This window comes from Crinia signifera, chromosome 4 (genome assembly GCF_055691185.1).
Source record: "Crinia signifera chromosome 4, ASM5569118v1, whole genome shotgun sequence".
Lineage (NCBI taxonomy): Eukaryota > Metazoa > Chordata > Amphibia > Anura > Myobatrachidae > Crinia > Crinia signifera.
The window spans coordinates 311,301,813-311,316,226 of NC_139220.1; the positions used below are offsets into that span (position 1 = coordinate 311,301,813).

At 48.2% G+C, this 14,414-nt stretch overlaps 1 long non-coding RNA gene across 1 annotated transcript; it reads left to right on the top strand.

The window, feature by feature from the left end:
- The first annotated feature begins 1,513 nt into the window (after positions 1-1,513).
- LOC146072837 (uncharacterized) lies at positions 1,514-8,802 on the top strand. Its single transcript, XR_014473244.1, has 3 exons — positions 1,514-1,624; positions 3,701-3,862; positions 8,713-8,802. It is a non-coding gene; the product is annotated as an uncharacterized LOC146072837 (long non-coding RNA).
- The last annotated feature ends 5,612 nt before the right edge of the window (positions 8,803-14,414 follow it).

Consider the following 14,414-nt stretch of genomic DNA (forward strand, 5'->3'; position numbering starts at 1 on the left):
GGTCTATGCAACGGCCTTCCCTGGTGTATGTCAGTGTGGAGAGGCTGATGTCAGCGTATGCATGTGCACTGTGACCCTGAGCGCGAAAGACTCTGAATGCATGTGCACTGTTACTCTGAGTGCTCATACTCTGAATGCATGTGCACTGTGACCCTGAGCGTGAAAGACTCTGAATGCATGTGCACTGTTACTCTGAGCGCAAAGACTCTGAATGCATGTCACTGTTACTCTGAGTGCTCATACTCTGAATGCATGTGCACTGTGACTCTGAGCACACAGACTCTGAATGCATGTGCACTGTGACCCTGAACGCAAAGACTCTGAATGCATGTGCACTGTGACTCTGAGTGCCCATACTCTGAATGCATGTGCACTGTGACTCTGAGCACACAGACTCTGAATGCATGTGTACTGTGACTCTGAGTGCACAGACTCTGAATGCATGTGCACTGTGACTCTGAGCACACAGACTCTGAATGCATGTGCACTGTGACTCTGAGTGCTCATACTCTGAATGCATGTGCACTGTGACTCTGAGCACACAGACTCTGAATGCAGGTGCATTGTGACTCTGAGTGCACAGACTCTGAATGCATGTGCACTGTGACTGAGCACACAGACTCTGAATGCATGTGCACTGTGACTGAGCACACAGACTCTGAATGCATGTGCACTGTGACTAAGCACACAGACTCTGAATGCATGTGCACTGTGACTGAGCACACAGACTCTGAATGCATGTGCACTGTGACTCTGAGTGCTCATACTCTGAATGCATGTGCACTGTGACTCTGAGCACACAGACTCTGAATGCAGGTGCACTGTGACTCTTAGCACACAGACTCTGAATGCATCTGCACTGGGACTCTGAGTGCAGACTCTGAATGCATGTGCAGTGTGACCCTGAGCGCAAAGACTCTGAATGCATGTGCACCGTGACTCTGAGCGCACAAACTCTAGAGGCATGTGCACTATGCATGCAAATTATGACTCTGAGAGCACAGGCTCTAGATGTAATCACAGCTTGACTGAGCGCACAGACTCTGAATTCATGCGCACTGTGACACTGAGTGTACAGACTCTGCTTGAATGTGCACTGTGACTCTGAGCACACATACTCTGAATACATGTGTATACCTTCCAGCATGACCCTCTCCAGGAGGGACACAATGCTCTGCTTCTGGACTTCCCTATTAATATGCCACTACCATCACCTGTTTTAAACATGTTAATGGACCAGAAAGGCATTTCCAACACAGGTGATGGTAGTAATAAATGAAGAGGGAAGTCCCGAAACAGAGCATTGTGTCCCTCCTGGAGAGGGTCATGTCGGGAGGTATGCATGTATAGTGTGACTGTGAGCACACAGACTCTGAAAGCATGCACGCTATGGGGTACATTTACTAAGATTGGAGTTCATTATTGCTAAACCTGTCTAATTTGCTTTCGCAGAAATCTGCAGGAAGAATGTTGCAGAGGATCTTAAAGCGTTCTTTACTGCAGTGGACAGTGCAGAAGGAGTGCTCTGTGTGTCTGACTGTGACCCCGAATCCAAGAACAAGAACAAACTATTTTGTAACGATGGAAGTTGCCAAATCCAGCCAGTGACTGGTCCACGCTGCCTGTAAGTGATTCCTTATCAGCACTGGCTGTTGTTAGTCAGCAGTTACAGCTGCTGTAATCAGCTTCAGTAAAGGAGCCCATACACGCTCCGTTTTCGCCGGCTCCGTTCTGTACTATGCGATGCGCGCTCCCGCGCATCACATAGTACGGTACAAAAAGTATGTGCTGCACGTACTTTTTGTACTAGGTACACATCGTATCAGATCGCTGTGCATGCACACTGCATGCACTAGGGATGCGATCCGATACGATGTGTACTTTAAAAGTACAGAACGGAGCTTTAAAACGGAGCGTGTATGGGCTCAGTGCCTCTGCTCTGCGCAGCTGGAGTAATCACGCCTCTATGTGTGTGCTCTAGCTCTGTAGCTTCAGCTGTGATGAAATAGCTTGTTACCTGAGCTCAGGCTGCTCTCTTGTGATTGGCCTTGTTTGCATCCCTTCCCCTTTATCTCGGAGTCAGTGCAGCCATGCCCATGCCTCTGAGAGCCTCTGTCCCAGTGTGCGTTCCTGGTCATTGTTGTTGTTCCAGTGACCTGTCTAATGCTGGCCACACATCAGACCAACTTTCATCCAACCTTCCAACTAATTGGTTGGATGGAATAAAACTATGGTACCGGATGGGAGCAAATGTAATTTGTAATTCAGTAATTTGGTCCGAAAATGTGTCACTCAGACAAAGTAATGTCGTTTGATCTGTTTGATTGCGTTAAAGTTACTGAATGTTTTTGTTTATTTTCCTGGGTTTGTGCGCAAACCCATCCAGTACCATATTTTTTATTCCATCTAATCAACTAGTTGGATAGTTGGATGAAAGTTGGTCTGATGTGTGGCCAGCATAAGGGCCTGATTCAGACCTGGTCGATAGGCTGCGTTATTAGAGATGGGCAAAACGGGTCTCTAAAAAGAGCTGTGATCCAGCGAGCAATCCGTATAAAGATCCGGATCTTTTTGGACGGGTCGGCGGCTTGCTTTGGGGGAAAAAGGGATCATTTCGTAATAATGAAGCATAAAATCTCACGAGAGGTTGGTAGCTCTCGTGAGGTTTCCCCTGGACTTGACTTACTAAGCACCATCGTGCGGGTGGTTGGCCCATAATCAACTAAAAAATCAAAGTTAATGAATGACGGTTCACCTTTTTTTTTGTGGATCGGCGACTCACTCTTTTAAGTGTTCGGTCCAAAAGATCCGCTTCGTTCAAGAACGCCCCATCTCTGCTGCGTATACTCGCAGCATTTTCATGAGATACCCATAGAGAGCTGGGCTTTCCCCTGGCTGGGCGTTCCCTTCCTTGACGCCTCGGCGAGTGTGATACCATTCCTGAGACTCAGTTCAAGCCCCCCCAAAAAACTTTTCCATGTTATCGTTAATCTTCTGTTGACCTTTTGTCTCTGTCAACATTGTGCCTGCCATTGTACTTTTCTTCCGAATAACTGTATACCCTCAAAGAAACCTGGGTACGCTGGCTGCAGGTAAATATTGCATTAATACCAGGGAAGATGCATTACCTATAACGGGCTAATCCATTAGGAGAGGCTTATTTGCATATGACCTGCTCTCATAACTCCCAACTGTCACGATTACAGCGGGACAGTCCCGATTTTCGGGTCCTGTCCCGCTGTCCCACCCGCGGCAGGCATTGTCCCGCTGCGGGGGGTGGCAGTTGGGACACCCCCCAATCTAATAGAATAGCATGCGCACAGCGTCTATTCTTGTATGAAAATGAGGCTGCAGCTAATTAGCATAAGCCGCACCCTCATTTGCATACGCCCGCCCCCTTTTCGGGCGCTCGCCATCAGCACAAAAGTTGGGAGGTATGTGCTCTATCATTCCAAATACCATGTCCTTGTATTTTACTGATGGGCAGGGGCTAATCCAGAGGTGGAGTTGCGGCACAGTTCAGGATTTAAAAAGGGGAGCCACGCCCACTGCCAGTGAGTCAGTTTGGAATGGCAGTTGGTAGCAGTGGGCGTGGCTCCCCTGTTTGAATTTTGAAGTACACTGCAGCCCCTCCTCTGTAGCCTCCCCTGCTGATGAGCAATGTTTTCATTGTGTTATCGTATGACTCCTTTTTTTACAGTTGTCCAAAGACCGACCAATACATCTACACGTCCACCAAATGCCAGGGGAGACTGCTGAAGGCGGGCGTCTATGGGGGGATTGGTGCATCCATCGCTATCCTCCTTATTGCAATTGCTCTGATTCTATTCTACATCTTTAAATGGGGCAAAGAAGAAAAGCGGTGAGCAATTAGCAGATTTGTAGATTCTGGGAATAAGTTATGTAAGAGATTCTGTCATTGAATCAAGTACTGTATCATTTCCAAGGCACTCTGAGTATGAGTTAGTACTCACAACTCCCAAAATTATTCTAACACTTTAGGGGATCTTTTCCCGCCTCTGATTCCCTGGTAGTGATCACTGGCAACCATAGGCGAATCTAGGGGGTGGTCCGGGGGTGCACAGGACCACCCATTAGCCCATTTTGTAGCTGAGGAATGGGGCTTTCCAGAGATACTGCCAGGCAAAGCTGGAACGTTTTCCCTATAGGATAACATGGGACCCGCTAATTCCGACCCCCACCCAGTTCAACGGCTGCCAGTTCCCCCTTTGGCATCACTGAAGCTCGAGGTTGATCTCAGTCGAACCCAAATCGCTGGGCCTTCAATCTGATACCAGGCTGGATCCATATGGGTTAATTGGTTCCAGGGATATTGAGGTTAAACTGTGTTGTTTTTTTTTTTTTTCATTTCTTAAATGTAATATGTTTATGTTCTTTGAGGGCAGATTTCTCTGGAACCAAACAGCCTAGTTTCACAGGACCAAAATCATTCGAAGCCAACTCAAAAGTTCTTCAATATGATACTGGTCTCATGTAAATGGGTCAGTTGGTTCCGAAGATATAGCCGGTTGGTTAAAGGGGGGTAGGGAGAGGGGAGTGGTCTCTCCTCCTCACACCAGAAAATGCAGGGACTAGGCTGGTGTATAAGGGGTTAGCCTGGGAATGTCGCTGCATGATCCTGGGACCATATTCCCGGGTAAATACCTGCATTTTCTGTTGTGAAAGCGGTATTATTTCAAACAGCCGTGACCTGCAGTGCTCTGAATAAAGCCGGGCAGCCCCCTGCTCTCTGCCCAGCTGTCAATGACTGTCACCCCTGCAACTTCCGCTCCAATTCTTCTCCCCGCTTTCACCTCAGCCTGCCCCCCCCTTAATCATGTGGTGCCGGCGCCCGGAGTGCTCCCCCGACTTCATGCACAACAACAGCGCGCACCATATTTCAAATGTCCACTCAGCTAGAGGGGACACCAGGAGGGGAGTGGGAGCGTGCTCTGCGGTGCGCTCTGTTCCTCCCCCCCATAGAAGCAGTTGCACCGCTTTCCATCTCTCCCTGCATCAGCAGCGAAGGCTCATATAAAAATTTACAGTAAGTGGCACTTTTGGGGGCATTGCTTAAGGGACGCTACAAGTGGCGGTATGTGGGGGCATTATGCATAATGTGTGGCTTAATATGTAAGGGGCATTACGGTTGTGCAGCATCATGTGTAAGGGGCATTATGTGTGCAGCATCATGTGTAAGGGGCATTATGTGTGCAGCATCATGTGGTAAGGGACATTATGTGTGCAGCATCATGTGTAATGGGTACTATGGTGTGCGGCATCATGTGTAATGGGTACTATGGTGTGCGGCATCATGTGTAATGGGTACTATGGTGCCATCAAGCAAGAACCCCCTAGCAATGAGCACGTAGGTAAGCAGCACTTATGTGGCAAATATGTAATGGGCATTACGGTTTGTTATATAGTATGTAATGGGCATCATGATGTGTGGCATAATGTGTAATGGGCATTATGGTGTGTGGCCTTATGTGTAATTGGCATTACGGCGTGTGGCTTTATGTGTAATGGGTATTACGGAGTTTGCTAAAATGTGTAATGGGCCTTACTGTGTATGGTGTAAAGTGTAATACCACACCCCTTTTTGTGATGCCATGCCTCCTTCCGCGCAAAGGTTCCCCTGCTATTATATCTAGATCTGGGACCACACATTACCATAATTCTAGATTCGCCTATGATGGCATCTACAGTATGAGCAGAGCAGCAGTTATTATGGCCTCTTCCCAATCTGCCCACCTGCCGAGGGGACACTGCAACCTATGAATGGCAGATGGTGCCGATTATTCGGACTGTCCCCCTGTACAGATCCTTCATTTCCCTCTCTCTGGGACGTTTTTCAACCAAAATCGCCAGGACAGGTAGCAATACAGATAACTTATAGTAAAATGCAATGCAGTGATACAGAGAGTAGCCCTAGAACAATGCAAAGGTCAGGACAGGCAGTGATACTGAGAGTACCCCCAGTACAATACAAAGGTCAGGACAGGTAGCGATACAGAGAGTACCCCCAGTACAATGCAAAGGTCAGGACAGGTAGCGATACAGAGAGTAGCCCCAGTACAATACAAAGGTCAGGACAGGTAGCGATACAGAGAGTAGCCCCAGTACAATACAAAGGTCAGGACAGGTAGCGATACAGAGAGTAGCCCCAGTACAATACAAAGGTCAGGACAGGTAGCGATACAGAGAGTACCCCCAGTACAATACAAAGGTCAGGACAGGTAGCGATACAGAGAGTACCCCCAGTACAATACAAAGGTCAGGACAGGTAGTGATACAGAGAGTACCCCCAGTACAATGCAAAGGTCAGGACAGGTAGTGATACAGAGAGTACCCCCAGTACAATACAAAGGTCAGGACAGGTAGCGATACAGAGAGTTGCCCTAGTACAATGCAAAGGTCAGGACAGGTAGTGATACAGAGAGTAGCCCTAGTACAATACAAAGGTCAGGACAGGTAGTGATACAGAGAGTAGCCATAGTACAATACAAAGGTCAGGACAGGTAGCGATACAGAGAGTAGCCCCAGTACAATGCAAAGGTCAGGACAGGTAGCGATACAGAGAGTACCCCCAGTACAATACAAAGGTCAGGACAGGTAGCGATACAGAGAGTACCCCCAGTACAATACAAAGGTCAGGACAGGTAGCGATACAGAGAGTACCCCCAGTACAATGCAAAGGTCAGGACAGGTAGTGATACAGAGAGTACCCCCAGTACAATACAAAGGTCAGGACAGGTAGCGATACAGAGAGTAGCCCTAGTACAATGCAAAGGTCAGGACAGGTAGCGATACAGAGAGTACCCCCAGTACAATGCAAAGGTCAGGACAGGTAGTGATACAGAGAGTACCCCCAGTACAATACAAAGGTCAGCACAGGTAGTGATACAGAGAGTACCCCCAGTACAAAACAAAGGTCGGGACAGGTAGCGATACAGAGAGTACCCCCAGTACAATACAAAGGTCAGGACAGGTAGTGATACAGAGAGTAGCCCCAGTACAATACAAAGGTCAGCACAGGTAGTGATACAGAGAGTACCCCCAGTACAATACAAAGGTCAGGACAGGTAGCGATACAGAGAGTACCCCCAGTACAATACAAAGGTCAGGACAGGTAGTGATACAGAGAGTACCCCCAGTACAATACAAAGGTCAGGACAGGTAGCGATACAGAGAGTACCCCCAGTACAATGCAAAGGTCAGGACAGGTAGCAATACAGAGAGTAGCCCCAGTACAATACAAAGGTCAGGACAGGTAGTGATACAGAGAGTACCCCCAGTACAATACAAAGGTCAGGACAGGTAGCGATACAGAGAGTACCCCCAGTACAATACAAAGGTCAGGACAGGTAGTGATACAGAGAGTACCCCCAGTACAATACAAAGGTCAGGACAGGTAGCGATACAGAGAGTACCCCCAGTACAATGCAAAGGTCAGGACAGGTAGTGATACAGAGAGTACCCCCAGTACAATACAAAGGTCAGGACAGGTAGCGATACAGAGAGTAGCCCTAGTAGAATACAAAGGTAGGGACAGGTAGCTATACAGAGAATAGCCCTAGTAGAATACAAAGGTCAGGACATTTAGCGATATAGAGAGTAGCCCTAGTTTTTATTTATTTGTTAACAGTTTCTTATATAGCACACACATAGGCCCTTATTCTGGTTCACGCGCAAAGGCAAATTCTCTGTCAAATGGACAAAACTATTTGGACTGCAGGTGGGGCAGATGCAACTTGTGTAGAGAGAATTCGATTTGGGTGGGGTTCTATATTGAGATCTATATTGCAGTGTAAAATTAAAGCAGCCAATATTTACCCTGCACAGAAACAAAATAACTCACCCAAATCTAAATCTCTCTGCACATATTACATCTGACTGTGTCCCCCCCCCCCCCCCCCCCCCCCAATCCGGCAGTGCACATGGTTTTGTCCATTTGAGAACGAAAGTGCCTTTGTTAGTGAACCAGGATAAAGGCCATATTCCTCAGTGCTTTACAAAGAATATTTGAACGTTCACATCAGTCCCTGCCCCAGGAGAGCTTACATTCTATATTCCCTACCACATGTACATGCACACACAGACATTCTAGGGTTAATTTTGTTGGCCACCAATTAACCTACCAGTTTATTTTTGTATTTTTGTAACTCCCCACAGTTAGGGCCATGGTGGGAATTGTGCCCTAGTACAATGCAAAGGTCAGGACAGGTAGCAATACAGAGGGTAGCTCCAGAAATATCCAAAGGTCAGGACAGGTAGCAATACAAAGGGTAGCTCCAGAAATATGCAAAGGTCAGGACAGGTAGTGATACAGAGAGAAGCCTAGTAATATGCACAACATTCCGACGGAGCTCCCCGCCGCTGTCCCCCACCTTCCCCGCCGCCATCGCCGGTCCACACCACCGCCCCAAACCCCCCCTAACCCTGCCCGTCTCCCTGAAGTGGAGACGGGCAGTGTCATGCCGCCCAGCGGCTGAGAGACTGGGATGCACGTGAGATGCACGCGCGCCCTAGTCTGATGGAGGCCCTCTCTCCGCCGGCGCTCACCAGCGTGGATGTCCTGGCGAGCGCCGGGCAAAGAAGAGAAGGGCTCCATCTGTATAGTCACCGATACTTATGCGTAGCGCCGCACCATCGGCCGATTGAAGTTGAATCAGGTGTAGATGTGTAACTGTGTTACATTTGTGTTGCCAGGGATAACTTTGCCGTGAATCAGGAGCAGAGTTGGTATGAGGATAAAGAAGATGAGTGGCATGCCCATCATGGCATCACAAACATGTCCCAGAGTTATGAGGAAGGTATGTACTATGTTGTCTGATCCTATTCCAAATGGATTATCTATGTCTGTGTCACCCTGCAGGAGGATCATAGATTGTAAGCTTGCAAGCAGGGCCCTCCTATCTCTATGTCAGTTTGTTTCTACCCAGTTTGTTTTATTACTGTTGTTTTCCAATTGTAAAGCACAACAGTATATGCTGCTCCATATAAGAAACTGAAAATAAATAAAAAAATGATTTATTTATTAACAGTTTATTATATAGCGCACACATATTCCGCAGCGCTTTACAGAGAATATTTGACCATTCACATCAGTCCCTGCCCCAGTGGAGCTTACACTCTATATTCCCTACCACCTGTACATGCACAAACAGACATTCTAGGGTTAATTTGTTGGGAACCAATTAGCCTACCAGTATATTTTTGGATTGTGGGAGGAAACTGGAGTACCCGGAGGAAACCCACGCAAGCACGGGGAGAATATACAAACTCTGCACAGTTAGAGCCATGGTGGGAATGGAACCCATGACCTCAGCGCTGTGAGGCAGTAATGCTAACCATTTCACCATCTGTACTGCCTGTACTTAATTGAACAAATTGACTGTGTATATGCATTTTTTTTTACAGATGTGTTTGGGAAGAATGTGGACAATAAAGTGCAGTTTACACCAATCCTGGACAACATAGACCCAACACTTGAGGTGTGTGCACAAGTCTTCATCTAAGTCCTGATATTTATCACCTAGTCCCAGTTCCCATAGGTGTGGTATGACGCTCTGACAGTTGGGATTCCGATGTTGGACTAATGACCGCAGTATACCCCCCAACTTACAGGGAGACGGAGGAGGGACACAGGGATGCACGTCGGAAATTTCAGGGGCATGGCCTAATTAAAGGTGGCGTGGCCTATACTTACAGTTCTCCTGTTAGGCCACGCCCCTGTTTTGACGTTATGGGGGCATGACCCAGAGCCTCCTGGCTGTGGGAATAGACGCTGTGCGCATGCACACAGCATTTATTCCCTGCTGCTCAGCAGCCGACGGGGACTCCCAACAGTCCCCCCTCGCCGCGGGACACTGCTGGCCGCGGTAGGGATGCGGGAATGTCCCTAAAAACCGGGACATTCCCGCGGTAATTGGGACTGTTGGGAGGAATGCCGCAGGAATCCCAACTGTAGAAGTGTTGTCCAGCACCTGTTGATAATAGATGTCCTTATACAATTAACTTACCTTTGCCTCCAATTTCCAACATTTCCATTAGGTTAATTTTAGGGTTACGGATAAAGTTATGGTTAGCATTGGCATAATAGCAATGGTTGCAGTTACGGTTAGGGTTTTATAGGGTCACCATTAGGATTTTATTTGCCATGTGTTGCCTTTATCATTATTGTTATAGTTACGTTTACCATTAACACCCCCATACACTGTCCCCGATTTGTCCTAAGGACAAGTCGGACCAGATTACAGAGAGCCCCCACCCCCGGCAGCTCCCCGGAAGGCTCACATGCGAGCTGGCACTTGATGTGCCATTTTTACATGCAATAATTTGTATGCAATTTATTGCATGTATTTCTCCCGGGGAGCTGCTGCGGTGGTGGGGGGAGGGCAGCGGGGTCCGGCCAGTTAGTTGTGGCGGGGAAGCGGGCAGCGGGGTCCGTCCAAGCGGCTAGGAGGCTGGAGCTTGTAGCAGCATTTTGCCGAGCGGTGGGTGCGGCTGCTGAATATTTTGAAATGACTGGCCGGCCATTGATTGGCTGAGTCTCAGCCAATCAACGGCCGGCCAGTTATTTCAAAATATTCAGCAGCCGCATCCCGCTGCCCGGCAAAATGCCACTACAAGCTCCAGCCTCCCAGCCGCCAGTTGGACGGACCCCTCTGCCCGCCCCCCGCCACCACCCCCTGGCCGGACCACGCCCCCATGCTGCATGGGAAGGAGGTCCCAGGTCGGGTGGTCGGACGGCCAGCATGTCCGACCACCTGCTCGGGTCCAATGCGCATGGGACCATGCATTGGACCTGAGGGGACATTAAACTGAGTGGATTTGGGCCGATTTCACTGCCCGATTTGTCCCAATTGGCCCAAATCGGCTCGGTGTATGGGCACCTTTAGGTTTGGCTTTATGGGTTAAGTTTATCATTAGGGATGGAAAGTGGTTAGGGGTTATTATTAGGGGTTAGGTTGGCCATACAGCAAGTATTAGTGTTGCCATTAGGTTTAGGGTTACTGTTACTTTAAGAGCTAGGGTTACCTTTAGGTTAGGGTTGCCTTTAGAGATAGGGTTAAGGTCATGGGTTATTGTGTCAACCAATATTAGGTTGACATGACACATGAATTAGGCCGACATGGCATTTACCCTGATGTCGACATAGTCGCCATGGACACCATCAAATTGTACCGCTGCGCTCGCCATGCTTTGGGTCCAATTTTCTATTCTCCCACTATGCCCTAGTGGATGTTAGGGCATGTCAACCTTTTTACTGTTGACCTAATGCTTGTGTCAATCTTCAAAACCTGTCGACCTATTTCATAGGTCGATCTAAGCCATGTCAGCCTTCAGTGGTCAACCCAATGCATGTCGACCTAATATATATGTCAACCTAATGACCGTAAACCAGGGTTAAGTACAGATTAACAAGAAAACCAATGTTGCCATTTCAGCATCCGGCCAGTTCTCTACTCCGTGGTCTTCTCCATCTGACCTACGTATCTCTGCCTCCCTTCTCGCTCTTCACTAATTCATCATTGTTCTTTACGGTTTAGATCAAGATTCAAAGGCCAGAGGTCTCGTATGCGTGATGTGGCTTCCAGGATGGTCAAGTGGTGGGAACATTTTAGAACATTGTGCCGTGTCTTAATAAACTCATCATAGAACCTTGTCTCTGCTGCTACAGCTGGAACCACAATATTGAGGCTTCATGTCCACCAGGAATGAGATCTGAAGGCTCCTGACCATCACAAGCCAAGAGATTGACCTCTTCCTCCAGCTATTCTTCAATGTGCGCCCCATTAGTCTACTCCTATGCCCACCTCCTGGTCCTGTAGGACTGCCTTGACTTATCGGCACAGTGTCAGACCATCTTCTACACCAATTGGCCTACTCTAGCATCCGGGACAGTATACCCCCATGCTGCCATCCTCATTTATTTAAAGTTTGTAAATGGCTTTGAAGTTTGAAGTTTAATTTATTTGATTTCTGTATTCTTTATATTAAAGAAAGGTTCATTAATGTGTTGGCTTTGAGATGCTGTCAAATAGGCAAATGTTTTGTTTAGTGTCTACAACGTGTATTCTGTATATTCAGAATGTATTAAAGGTAAAATAAAAAAAACAAAGGCTGATGTTTGTATGCAGTCTAGGAGAAACATATACACAGTATACAGTATACACACACACATACAGTACATATGTATGTAGTAGAGCCTGCCAACCAACACATGGACCTTCCTTATAATTGTGATCAGTATGTAGGATAAATTGTCTTAAAATAAATCTTAATCATGGTCAGATGACAAAGTGATGGGGTAACACAAGCTTAATGGGAAACCAGTTATTTTATTACATTGATCGATTTGAACTCATGCTGTAATTTTATGGAGGAATATTCCATATCTGGGATACAGTCGGCTCTGAAATAGATCACTGGACATCTCCTTCGACAGACACTGAGAGGAGCCCTACCACACACAGTGATGAGGAGGGGGACATCATTCATACATACCGGGGTGATCACTGGGAACCTCCTTCCACAGACACTGATACCCCATTCACACCAGCCTAAATTCCCGGGTTGAGTCCGGGAACAACCCGGTACTAGCGCTGGTGTGAAAGGTTTCCGGGACAAAATCCCGGGCAAATTTCAACACGGCTAGGTACCAGGGTTGTTCCCGGGTTCAACCCGGGGACCTGGTTGGTGTGAAAGGTACAGGGTATACTAACCCGGGTTGCCGTGTCCTCGGTGTGCTGTCTGGACGGGAATCCACGCAGGTGGCGGGCGCAAATGACGGGACAGCCGGTGGATGATGATGACGCAGCTCTCCGGCGGCAGTGAGGACGCCGGAGAGCTGCGTCATCTTCATCCGCAGCCTGTCCCGTCATTTGCGCCGCCGCCTGTGTGGATCCCTGGCCTGCATGGAGGACCAGCAACCGGGGTGAGTATTCTCCCCACCTCCGCCGCCATCCCGCCGCCTGCACGCCGACTGCCCGCCTCCTCCCCACCTCCTGCCGGCCTCCTTCCCGCCCCCTTCTCACACCAGAAAATGCAGGGACATTTCTGGTGTGAATGGGTCCAAACCCGTGAATGTCCCTGCTTGTCCCGGGAACTGAATTCCCGGGTTTGTCCCTGCATTTCTGTTGTGAATGGGGTATGAGAAGAGCCCTACCACACACAGTGATGAGGAGGGGGACGTCATACATATTGGAGTGATCACTGGGCATCTCCTTCCACAGACACTGAGAGGAGCCCTACAACACACAGTGATGAGGAGGGGGACGTCATACATATTGGAGTGATCACTAGGCCTCTCCTTCCACAGACACTGAGAGGAGACATACCACACACTGAGATCAGGAGGGAGATGGCATTCATACATACCGGGGTGATCACTGGGCACCTCCTTCTACAGACCCTGAGAGGAGCCCTACCACACACAGTGATGAGTATGGGGACATCATTCATACCAGGCTGATCACTGGGCATCTCCTTCCACCGACACTGAGAGGAGCCCTACCACACACTGAGATCAGGAGGGAGTTGGCATTCATACATACCGGGGTGATCACTGGGCACCTCCTTCTACAGACCCTGAGAGGAGCCCTACCACACACAGTGATGAGGAGGGGGACGTCATTCATACCAGGCTGATCACTGGGCATCTCCTTCCACCGACACTGAGAGGAGCCCTACCACCAGGGTGACCCCTGGGCCTCTCCTTCCACGGACACTGGGAGGAGCCCTACCACACACAGTAATGAGGAGGGGGATGTCATTCATACATACCGGGGTGATCACTGGGCACCTCCTTCCACAGACACTGAGAGGAGCCCTACCACACACAGTAATGAGGAGGGGGATGTCATTCATACATACCTGAGTGATCAATGGGCACCTCCTTTCACAGACACTGAGAGGAGCCCTACCACACACAGTGATGAGAAGGGGGACGTCATTCATAAAAACCGTGGTGATCACTGGGCACCACCTTCCACCGACACTGAGAGGAGCTCTCCCGCACACTGTGATCAGGAGGGGGACGTCATTCATGCATACATAGTTACATAGTAGGCGAGGCTGAATAAAGACTTATGTTTATAGTAGCTTATCCCTTGTTGTATAGTATGTTCTGATATTTTAAAGACAGATTATGTTACTTATTCGTAGCCATGGATGTTTTTAACCAGTAAATGTTTATCCAATCTTATTTTAAACATATTTATAGTGTCTGTATTTAGAAAACAACAATGATGGCGCTTGACTCCAATTGAAGAGTGATGGTGGACCAATTGATGAGACAAAAATATAAGAAAAATTTGTGTCAGGTGATTATTCTCAAGAAAGAAGTGAGGTGAAGTGGTGACTCAATTCGTACCGAACTCACAAGGTTAATTGTGAGGCCCCGTGTA